We start from the raw sequence: 12,500 nt of genomic DNA, 5'->3' as shown, positions 1-12,500 counted from the left end.
CAGTAACAGCAGTTAATGTGGCATCCATGATAACCTTTAGGAAAATGCTGATTCCATGATTATGCAGAAGGGTCCAACGATAATGTTTCTGCTTAAAAGATCAAAACAAAAATGGGTGTCACGGTACTTGTGTTTTTGAATTCCACGAGTTAGCTGGGCTGGTAATCTGCTTCCTGTCTTGCTTCCATAGAAGTGATAAGAGTCAAAAGCTCTCCATGTTGTTGGCATATCTCAACACGGGGCCGAGTCCGAAGGTCTGCTGCTCGCCCACTGTAAGCGGATTGGTGGACACGGTTTTCTCTCGTTTCATTTCTGGCCTGAATCTTTCTGCCCTCTTATATCTCGGCCCTCTGGTCTGACATAGTCACAGATTTTCTTCCAGAATGACACACCAGGTTACTCTCCCCACTACTAAACTGAACACTCACCTCGACGCCTTCATCCCTCTATTTCTCTCCTCTCTGGTACTGACTCCCTGTGTCTGTTGTCCTGTGCCCTTCTCTCCAGTACGTACTTCAAAAGTGCTGCCAATTGTGATCCCACACACGCCGTCTCCTATTTCAAAAGCTTATACCCTCACCGACTTGTTATTTTACTCACAACTGCTCCCTTCTCTGGCATAGGAAGCAAGTGGGGATTGGGGGGGGGGGTGGCTAATACCACTCCCCCTACTTTTCAACTGCCCATGAATATAAAGATGCAGTCTCTCAGAAAAGGTGGAAGAATGAATATTAATCTCTGATATGCTTGTCACGTCTGTCACGTAAAATACTGTGAGATGACCGAATCCCATGAGATTGTGAATTCAACGTCATTTCGTCATTTAATTTTAACGTTACACTTATGCATCACGGAGAAGGTAATTAATTTCGGATTTATTTATTTATTTATTTTTGAAACACAATTGCGCAGCTCATAATCACTTGATACCTTATAATACCCAATTTACTATTAATCAATAATTGAAAGTAACAAAGTATATCATGAAAATAGTTCACATTGAAAGGACAGTGGCACCCCTTGTGTTCGACACATTAAATTGGCAACCATATTGGTCTGCAATGCAGCCGCCATCAAAACAACAGCGACTGGAGAAACATGACCAACTATCGGTCGTAAATATTTGCGGCACAGATGACGAGCATCTTTAGTTTCGAGATGCTCTCGCATGTATCCATGCATGCGAGAGCATCTCATGTATCGCAAAACAATTCCACTTTGACATTAGGGGATATTAGGTGGTGTGGATCAGTGATGAATTTTTTTTTTTTTTTTTTAAATGTAATATATTTTCGATTCAAGCTGGTACTCAACAAAATGTGAAAAAGTCATGGGGTGTGAATAACTTTCTGAAGGCACTCGATATGCAGATTCACACTTTCAAAGGGAACCCCCATCAATTGAGACCACTTTGCTCGACTCGATGGACTATGAAAACAGGGTGTTTGAGAGACATTTGTCCAATTATCAAGTGTTGTTGAATAGTTTGGGTAAAGTCAGTGATGGTTCGAGCAACGAAAATGCCAGACATGCAAGTGGCCAAGTTGCCTTAATGCAGAGGTTCAGTCCATTATTCAGCTTGAAAATGGCATATCATGTCTTCCCTTGAGCAAAACAGGTGTCAATAAATATACAAGGGCAGAACTCTTTTGATATGTCGATCAAAAGTGCAACGAAAGCCATCTGCTTGTTGAACACCTACCAACAGCAATGAAATGAGGAGGAGTTCCACAAGTTCTACTATCATGGCGTAGAGGAATCGGAGGTATTGATGGTGAGCCCAGTACTACCTCAAAGGACATCTCCACCAAGGAGAATTGACAAAGGGTACACAGCCACACAACTTCTCCTCTGTGGAAGAATATTCTTGATGGAAGTTCCATAAAGTCCTTGAGATTCTGGATCAAGAACTTGACAGAAGATTTGAACAAAAAGGCACGTGACTTCTCCAGAATGTCAAAAACCTTCTTCTCGAAACCGTCAATGAGGGAGCATTCCAGAATACCCAAATCTATGAAATATCAGAACAAAAATGATGTCAATCTTGATTCTAGAATGTCTAAGCCTCCAACTTCAAATGATACTCTCTCTTGAAAGATTGGAGACCAGTGCGGTCTGTGTATCGAGCATGGAGACCAATTGCCAGGCCATGTATGCAGATCCGGTCAGTAAGAAGCTCTTTACAGAAGTTCTCAAATTCTCAAACTACGACACAGTGCCAATCACTTTAGCAACATTGGAGTGAAGTTATTCAGTCCTGAAAAGGGTGAAGGGCTACATGAGGTCAATCATGAGCCAACAAAGGATGAACAACCCTGTGATCTATCATGCTATGAAAGATCGCGCATCCAAATTCGACATTTGGCATTAGTGAATAACTTTTATCAAGCAAATGATTCAAGGAATGAAGTGCTTTGGCTAATTTGACTGATGCCAAACAAACAATTTGACTGATGTGATGAGCTCTAGAATCTCTTAGCCTGGGCCAAATTAGCATGAGGGGAGGGGAGGGGAAGGCAGCGTGAGGGGAAGGCGGCGTGAGTGGAGGGGAGGGGAGGGGAAGGCAACGTGAGGGGAGGGGAGGGAAGGGAAGGCAATGTGAGGGGAGGGGAGGGAAGGCAAGGCAAAGTGAAGGGAGGGGAGGGGAAGGAAAGGCAACATGAAGGGAGGGAAGAGGAGGGGAAGGGAGGGGAGAGGAAGGGAAGGGAGGGGAGAGGAAGGGAAGGGAGGGGAGAGGAGGAAGGGAGGGGAGAGGAGGGCAAGGGAATGCAGTGTGAAGGGAGGGGAGAGGAGGGGAAGGGAAGGCAGCATGAAGGGAGTGGAGAGGAGGGGAAATGCAAAGGCAGCATGAATGGGGGGGGAGGGGAGGGGAAGGGAAGGCAGCATGAGGGGAGGGGAAGGGAAGGCAGCGTGAAAGGAGGGGAAGGGAAGGCAGCATGAAGGGAGGGAAGCGGAAGACCGTGAAATCGTGTTCCATCATTTGTATTTTTTTCCAACTTCAGTGCCATTTCATCCCACCTCCTTAAATCTATCTCCTCCTCACCCCTTACCTGTTATACCCTCTCCTTTCTCCTCCCATCTTTCCCCTCATCCTATCTCCGCTCTTGGCACCTCTTCACTGTCTTCTGCTTCAGTATCAGCTCCTCCTCTGTTGCCCCAAAGTGTGTGGTGTTCTAACATCTGTGGGCTCCATTCTAACCGAGGAGATATCTCGCTCTCTCTCAATCAGTACACTCTTCACCACAAGCATGCTTCTTCCTTCCTCTCAGCATACCTCCCCTTCTTCCCAACCTCTCAAATCTTGTACTTCCCCCCCCTGCCTGCTCCCTTCTTCACCATACCACCATCAAGTCTCACCCTTCTCCTCTCCCCACCTCTCCCATCGCCCTCCTGCACCTTGGCTGTCTGCTCTTATCGCCTCCCCTCCCTCTCAAAGTTTCCCTCTCACCCCTCCCTCACAAAGCAACCTTCGCACTCTTTCCCCCTCCAAGCTTCTCTCTCACCTTTCTCAAAAACTCCCCCTTCGCCCTTCTCCTTCCACTCTCTCCCCTCACCCTTCTCCCTCCACTCTCCCCCTCACCCTTCTCCCTCCACTCTCCCCCCTCACCATTCTCCCTCAACTCTCTCCCCCTCACCCTTCTCCCTCAACTCTCCCCTCTTACTCTCCATTCCCAAAGTTGCCCCCCTCACATCCACGAAGGTGCCTCCTTCCCCCAACCTCTCTCTTCCACCTCATCACTCCACCTCCTCCAATCTTCAACTGCCCTCTGTCCCCTCCCTTATTGCTCCCCACGGTACCTCACCCCATCACCACCGAGCTTTTTATACACCTCACCGGCTTTCTCCCCAAACTCTTCTGCAATCCCCCACACGTTCAATGACTCTCCTTATCTCCCTCCTTCCTCCTCCCACCCTTCCACTCCTCTCCCCTCCTCTCCCCTCCTCTCCCCTCCTCTCCCCTCCTCTCCCCTCCTCTCCCCTCCTCTCCCCTCCATCTTCCTCAACAATGTGGACCTCAAACATCCGGGGCCTTCGCTCAAACCTGACAGATCTTTCCATGCAGTTGCCACTGACAAACTATACATCTGCCTAACAGAAACGTTCCTCCTTCAAGACGTCGCTGACTTCCTAGTACCTCTACCTGGTTACTTCCTCCTCCGGTATGACACACCTGAGCCTCATCCTGGCGGTGGAGTTGCTCTTTCAATCAAAGACTCTATTCCTCACTCTCCAAGCACTGCCCTCTCTCCTCCACATCCCCAGGAATGCTTCTGGCTACGGATTCCCCTACTCTCCCACCTCATGTTTATAAGTGGGTTGTACCGTCCACCAAACACTGATGACTCCATTTACATCTCACTCTCCGAAAACATGGAGCAACTTCTATCCTCTGATACCAAACTCTCTCTTTCTCATATGTGGTGACTTCACCACTTATCATGCCAGTTGGGTGGGTGTGGGTACCTCTCACCTGCCATGACATTTCAGTAAAAGACTTCTGGGACTCATTGTGACTGACTCAATCTGTCAACTTCCTGACCTGGATCTCAACCAATGGTACTCCATCTCTTCTGGATCTGATTTTGACCAATTTCCCTGAAAATATCTGATGTTCTTCCTCCACTCCAATCGATTCATCTGACCACATTCTTGTCAAAGTAGACATCTCTCTGGCTATTATCAGAGAACCACCTCAGCACTGTCGAGTCTGGCATTTCACTCAGGCTGACTGACAGGGTCTCCAAGCAGCCATCAAACTTCTAGATTGGTCTCCGATCTCTACTTCCTCCGACATCAACTCGTCCTGGGAATTCTTTCGTAGAAACTTGCTGTCTTTCATGGACAGATTTATCCCATCTCATCTTCAGTTGTCCTACCCTTCCTCCCGCCCATGGTTCACTGAAGCTTGTGGTGAGGCAGTTATCCTGAAACAACTTGCCTTCACCTCATGGAATGCTAATCCAACTGAAGGCAATCTCAGTTCCTTCCACACAGCTCAAAACAAGTTTGTGTCTACCCTGAGGAGAGCCAGAAAACAACATCTTTCAAATCAGAAGTCTGAACTATCAAACCTTTCTCCCTCCTCCAAATTCTGGTGGCATCTACTTTAGTTTGTTTCTAGTGTATGTTCCCACTCCATCCCCTCCCTTCCCTCAAATGGCCGCACAGCTGACACGGCACGTGAAAAGGCTGAATGCCTAAACTCCGTGTTTGCTTCTAAATATTGTGTCAGAAAACCCATCGCTTTCTGTGTAACCACCTTACCCAGTCACATAACAAGGGTGCAAAAACCGATCCCTGCCACCACAGACCTATCAGCCTTCTCCCAATCCTCAGCAAGGTTAAGGAATCCATCATCGCTTCAGACATTAAATTCTTCCTCTTCTCCAATGGCTTGATTTCCGATCATCAATTTGGTTTCAGACCAGGTCACTCTATCCTGGATGTGCTACTTCTGCTCTCACAACAATGGATGGAGGTCCTCGATGCCGGACATGAAATCAGAGCCACATCCAGAGACATGTCACATGCTTTCGATACGGTCTTGCACCCTGCCCTGCTCACCATACTCTCTTCCTATGGTATCCAAGGCCATCTCTACTCATGGCTCTCAGACTTTCTCTCCTGTTGCAGCCAACGTGTGGCCCTTAATGGAGTTCTCTCATCCCCTCTCCCTGTCCAGGCTGGAGTTCCTCAAGGTAGCGTTCTGGGCCCTGTTCTATTTCTGGTTTTCATCAATGATCTCTCTGACTCTCTGGAAAATCCTCTTTATGTCTTTGCTGACGACTCCACCCTCTGCCTTGCCATCTATCATCCCTCAGGTTGGCAAGCAGCAGCTTCTTCGATCTCTGCAGATTTGGATAAAATCACAAACTGGTCTAATATGTGGAACATGTGTTTCAATCCGGACAAATCTTACACTCTCACTTTGTCTGAAATAACCATCTGGAACCCCCCCCCCCCATCTACTTTCTCAACAATCCTCTCGGAGAAGTCCTTTCCTTCAAGCTTCTGGATCTCACAATCTGCCAGGACCTTTCCTGGGAAAGCCACATTTCCAAGCTGGCCTCCAAAGCCAGTCACCGACTGGGCATCCTCCGTCGTGCAAAGTCCTTCCTTGCACACCTGAGCTCCTGACTACATACAAAGTTTTCATCCACAAAGCTGAGTCTTTTGGTCTCACTCTCTCACCGCAGGCCGGTCGGTGGTCTTTCTGTCTTCTACTCTCTCCTCTCCGGCCTCCCCCCCCCACCCCCCCGCTCTGTCTGAAATATGTCCCTGCCATATTTCCACAGGGCACTCAAGGTCCACCAGAAACTCCCTTCTGTTAAAACTACCAAAATCAAGAATCACTGCTCACCTTCACTCTTTCATTCCTCATTTTTTTCCCCACCTTCGGAACAAACTCCCTCACTTTCTTCATTCCCACTCTTCCCTCCAGGTCTTCAAAACAGCTGTTCACCACCATCTCTTATCTTCCCCCATCCAAAACCACGATCTATTTTACCCCCACTCATCCATCCCAAACCCACCTCTTTCAAATTCCCTGCTTTCATTCCTGAAAGTCCCTGTAGTGTCCATCTTTTTTACCCTGTGTTCCCTGCCCCATCCCTCACCCTTCCACAGATCTCATGTCTGTTCCACACTGTTTTTTTTCTCTCCCTCTCCCGTCGCTGTTGTATCCTGCTCCTCTTGTTGTACGTTTCTTTTTGTTAGCCTCGACAGTGTATACAAAAAAAAAATAATGGGAGGAGAGGGGAAGGCAGCGTGAAGGGAGGGGAGGGGAAGGCAGCGTGAAGGGAGGGGAGGGGAAGGCAGCGTGAAGGGAGGGGAGGGGAAGGCAGCGTGAAGGGAGGGGAGGGGAAGGCAGCGTGAAGGGAGGGGAGGGGAAGGCAGCGTGAAGGGAGGGGAGGGGAAGGCAGCGTGAAGGGAGGAGAGGGGAAGGGAGGGGAGGGGAAGAGAGTTGAAGAAAGCATGAGGGGAGTTGAGGGTAATGGAGGGGAAGGCAGCATGAGAAGAGGGGAAGGGAAGGCAGTGTTCCAGGAGATAAAATGCACCCAAACAGCAACGGTTTCTTTTTAACTATCGGGTTCGATATAAAACCGGGTAGGAGCATTTGAAAATCCACACCACCTTCCTGGTAAGGGCTGCCTGTATGCATCCATGCTCGCAGATGCAGTGGCCTTTGCACTCCTCCGTTAGGCTCACTCGAAATTGGATTTGTACGTGCAACACGATAGGAAAGCTGTTTTTTTAATTCAGAATGAAACTGTCAGTCCTTAACAGCCCCCCATACATATTCCTCCAACCTCATTGCGGTCTTTGCTAGCCAGGCATCCACACCGGTGACACACTCAACTTTCCCCACACCTACACTGCACGACATGTTCCGTGGCTTCGGCGCCACAGCACGTCTGCTCCCCGTGTACAGAGCCCCATGGTTTGCGAAACGGCCACATAACCTCCATTATAGCACGACATGCTTGGATGCGAGTTCGGTTCTGCACACCTGCAAAACCCGCACACAGGTAGCCAAGCATACAGGCACACACACCCCCCACAGAGAGTCCGTTTGCAAATCCCAAACTCCCTATTTGTACCACACCACGTCTGTGTGTGCTGTCTACATACCTATTCATGCTTGCAGCAACTACCGGCTGCACCTCCCAATTGGGACACACCGCAGGCTCCCCCTGCACGGATGTGCTCTCCGATGGGGTCACACATGCTCTGCACGTATCTCCCCCGTACTTGCCCCGATTTCCTCCTTGGCGGAGTTCCAAACATGAGGTTCGATTCAACGTTGGAAGATTTTATTTATTTATTCATTTATTTATTGTGCAGGTATATTCATGTCGTGAAATTCCTCTATCCTTGCAAGACTTCCAGTCTCTGCTACTGAAAAGCATCCCCACAACATGATACTGCCACCACCATGCTTCATGATGGGGATGGTGTTAGATGGGTGATGAGCTGTGCTCGTGTCTGCCAGACGTAGCGCTTTGCATTCAGGCCAGAGAGTTCATTTTTCATCTCATCAGACAACAGAATGCTTTGCCTCCTGCTCTCAGTCTTTCACATGCCTTTATGTAAACTCCAGACATGCTGTCATGTGCCTTTCTCTCAGGAGGGACTTCTTTCGAGCCACTCTCCCATCAAGCCAAGATGTATGAAGTGCTGCAGATATTGTTGTCCTTCTGGCAAGTTCTCCCATCTCAGGCAAATAACTCTGTGGTTCTGTCAGGGTGGTCATTGGGTTCTTGCTCACCTCCCTGATCAAGGTCTTTCTTGCCCATTTGCTCAGTTTGGTCGGACGGCCAGCTCTAGGAAGAGTCAGGGTAGTTGCATGTTCTTTCCATTTCCTAATGATGTAGCTTGTGTCCCACCAAACTGAGCATTTTTCATTTTCCCACATCGACTTGCATCCCACATACAAAGTATTACGTCAACAAAAGTGTCGGAATAATTTGAGTGCATGGAGCCTTGTGATTGGTGAGGACTTGGACCAATCCTTGATGCAAACCGTCACCAACGGAACTTAACAGTGTCACCACCACGACACTGCTCTTAACACCTATGAGGAAAATAATTCATATTATTCGTTCCCTTACAAAAAACTTTGACGCATGAGGATGCCATTAGGCCCATCAAAATTTGCAATATTATTACCAACCTATGGTTGTTTGGCCATGCTCTTTTTAAATGCAGAGCATCAAGCAAGGAAGCAGCACGTACCATTTTTGAAGTGTTTGGTAGACTCGGCAGGCGTTTGAACCACTGACCTCCCAATTCAGAGCAGACGTTCCAACCATTATGCCACCGAGGCTGTTGAAATTTGACTTGGAACTGCCTGCCCCGCCTGTGAGATGAATTACATAGTTTTACGAGCATTTTTAAAATTGTATGCCTTGGAGCTGTAGTGCGGTTGTGGTAAGTTATACAATGGGATGGATTGATGGAGATTTGGTTTTGAGAGGAAGTAAACCTGACACAGGTCCACAATTGGGACTTTGGGGGGTGGGGAATGTTGGCTGTTGTTGGTTTAATGGTTAGGGTGGTGGGCTTGCGTTCCGAGGGTCTGAAGTTCAAATCCCACGCTGTTGAATCAACACCAGGTGGGGTTGACTCAGCCTGTCATCCTTCTGTGATCAGCAAAATGAGTACCAGCTTGCTGGGATGATTGAGCCATTCGAGTATCCTGTGTCGGAGTGGCGACAGTCCAAGATTGTGCCCAATATGTCCAGGAGACCGATTCGGCAGCACCGATGATCTGTACAGAGTATGGGCCCGATGGATGGATGGATGGATGGATGGATGAATAGGGAGGGATTCTTTAGTCTAGTGTCATTTATAGTTCATTCTTGTCAGCAAACCCTCCCACTTTGTTTAGAAAAGTTAGGAAATCATGCACCTAATTGTTCCATTCATGTCATCGGCCCGAGGTGAAACTTGCACGAGTAGGGGGAGTAGGAGGAGGAGGGAGAGTGGAGGTTGGGAGGAGAGAGCACTTTCAACAAATGCAAAATAAGAAAAACATTATTCGTTTAACAAAACAGGCAGACACGAACGTTTTCTTACTTGACTGCAGCCTTATTTCCCAATTATTCTTTATTTTAATGTGCAATGTGAACTTCCACTGTAACATTGTGTTCAATAAGCATCATAATAGTGGCATAATTTCTGCGACGCTACAAGAATTATTGAACTTTTGAGGAGTTGACATTAAAAGTTTGGAACATCATGCACCTTTTGTTTGTTGAATTTGAGAATGTTTTTTTTTTGTTTTGTTTTTTTAAACAAGAGATTATCCTTTAGTTTTTTTTTTTGGCCAAGTTATTGCTGTCCTTGTTGGTGGTGTATATGTGTGCATGTTGCTTATGATGAAATGCGATGACGTTTTCGGTGCGATTCTTTGTTACAAATTGCCATTTCAGAAACACAACATGTATATACTGAACATGTATTGTGCATGAAAGTGCTCACCAATAGCTCTCCACCCCCACGTTGATTTTTATTCCCCCTCTGCCGCTCACACTTTTCATCTGCAGCTCTATCTGTGCCTGGGGTACATTAGAAGTGCGGAGGAGGGTTTGGTGATGTTTAGGTTATGTGCAACAAGAAATGGTGACATTTTAGGATCTAATTGATATAATAAATGTTTGCATAAGTGATTTATTACCCCCACAACTTCCATTATCTTATCAAATGACTTCTGAAATACATTTTTTCCTCCCATTGTACAAAGTATGACTCACAATACACTTTGAAGCAGTGAAAAGTGTTATGACATTTTAACGTCTCCGTCTCCTGCAGTGATTCCTGGAAATTAACTCTGCAGGACACTTGGGCTGCACGTGCTGCTGCGCATGCCCAGCACGTCACAGCACATAAGAATTACTCTTATTTAATATTGTTTACATGTGATGATTTTTTGCATGCTTATTCCTTTAATTACCTCTGCCACCAAAGGTGGAGGACATTATGTTTTCACCCCTTTGTGGCTGTTTATCTGTCTGTTTGTGTTCAGGATATCTCAAAAAGTTGTGGACTGATCTGGATGAAATTTTGTGGACAGGTTGGGTGTGGCACGTGTGTGTGACGAGGACGAACAGGTTAGATTTTGGTGAAGATCTGAATCCGACTACTAGAATTTTTTAAGTGATTCTTCACCATTGAGAGATAGGGCATAAACAATATGTGGCATGATATCTCAAAAAGTTGTGTACAGATTTGAATGAAACGCGGTGGAAAAGTTGGGTGCGTGACGAGGAAGAATTAATTGGATTTTGGTGAAGATCCGGATCCGGATCTGGATACGAGAATTATTTGATTTTTTTTTTTTGAGTGGTTCTTCACCATTGAGAGATGGAACAAAGACGACATAGTACTGTATAGCAAGATATTTCAAAAATGTTTTGGACCCAATATGTTCTCGTGGATCAGTCATTGCATGGTAGAGGTATCATTTCTCCCAAGTACTCTTTTAATTGGTAATTTAATAACACCAGGGGTGTGATTCCTCGTTGAGCAACGGGAGGTACAGCGTACTCGTCAGAGTTGGAGGCAAGCCTGTCCCGTGACTCATCCTGCTACTTCTACCACTGCTCGTACTGGGACTTGTTCTGGCTTGACTGCTCCAAACCCTGTGAACGGCTCCTTCCTTTCCAGACTGACCACTACTCTTCTAAGCCCCCTCATGCAGGCTTTTTAAAAGTTTCATAATGTGACGCAAGAGCCGCTTCATTATTGGCCATGCCGCTGGCTTCGGCATTCTCTCCATGATGCCACTGCCCAATGCTCCCCCATTTCCCATCGCCATTCTCTGGTCACGAGGCAGGGAATGAAACAGAGGGGAACAGAGTAAAGGAAAGGCACACAACAGGGAAACGAAGAGGGTCCATTTTGCTCATAGCACTCGAGAGGGAATTAAATAAATGAAGGTGTAAGAAGAATGTCCCTCACCATCATCTGCTTGAGCAGCAGCGTCCAGAGCAGTCAGGCTTTACACCAAAGAGGTCAACGATTGACCGTATCCTTGCCCTTCGTGTCCTCACCGAACACAGACGAGAGTTTCAGCAGGGGCTGCTTGCAGCCCATGTTGATCTCTGTGAGACTTGGACTCTGACCAAGGATCTGAGACGGAAACTTAATTCCTTTGGTACCAGGTCTCTTCGGAGAATCCTTGGCTATCGCTGGTCGGATTTTGTGTCCCACGAGCGGTTGCTGAGAGAGACTCGGATGAGATTTGTTACCTGCATAGTCCGTGAGCGTCAATTGCGGCTGTATGGACATGTGGCTCGTTTTCCTGACGCTGATCCTGCTCATCAGATTCTCTCAGCGAGGGAGTCTCATGAGTGGAGGAGGCCAGTGGGCCGACCACGTGCCTCTTGGTTGCAACAGGTTGACCATCATCTCAAGGAGATGGGGATGGGCCTGGCATCTGCCTGGGGGATGGCCAGATGGAGGCCCCTGGAGGACCGGCGGAAAGTGGACGCAGCGACGCGCTGTTCTGGCACATGCTCCCATACCTGACCTGACCTAAGAAGAAGAATAGGAAAAAGAAAAACACACGGCTGATGGGAGACTGCGTTTCTGTACAAACGATCCTTGCAGCACTAATCTGGGACATTACACGACATCGTTATATCACAATTAATTATGAAATGACAAACTCATTAATCCTCTTCTTAACCCTGAAGCCATTTTTGTAGCAATATAATATATTCTTCATTCTTTTCATGAACAATAGTTTCACTTTCAGTACAATTCATGAATTTTCTATTTAATGCTTTTATCCTCGACATGTAAGATATGGATGTGTGTCATTTGGGTTTGATGTTACGAGGGAGTGAAAACATCTTTTTTTTCTGCAGACCATCGTACGCAGATTGTGAAGTGCACTCGGAAGCTCGGCCGAGAGCGGATGATCCTTCTGGACGTAGATCAAATTTCGACTGCTTGGCAAAGAATCGAGCATCTCTGCCGACGTTTAACAATGA

At 47.0% G+C, this 12,500-nt stretch overlaps 1 protein-coding gene across 3 annotated transcripts in view; it reads left to right on the top strand.

Annotated features, from left to right (window-relative positions):
* Nucleotides 1-12,500, top strand: part of LOC147029406 (polypeptide N-acetylgalactosaminyltransferase 1) — a 472,683-nt gene that overhangs the window by 162,939 nt on the left and 297,244 nt on the right. The gene's annotated exons all lie outside the window — the stretch shown is intronic.

The sequence above is a fragment of the Eptatretus burgeri genome, chromosome 3 (assembly GCF_056783735.1).
Source record: "Eptatretus burgeri isolate ZD-2024b chromosome 3, Ebu_testis_v1, whole genome shotgun sequence".
NCBI classification, from domain to species: domain Eukaryota; kingdom Metazoa; phylum Chordata; class Myxini; order Myxiniformes; family Myxinidae; genus Eptatretus; species Eptatretus burgeri.
This window is presented reverse-complemented; position numbering and strand designations above follow the sequence as displayed.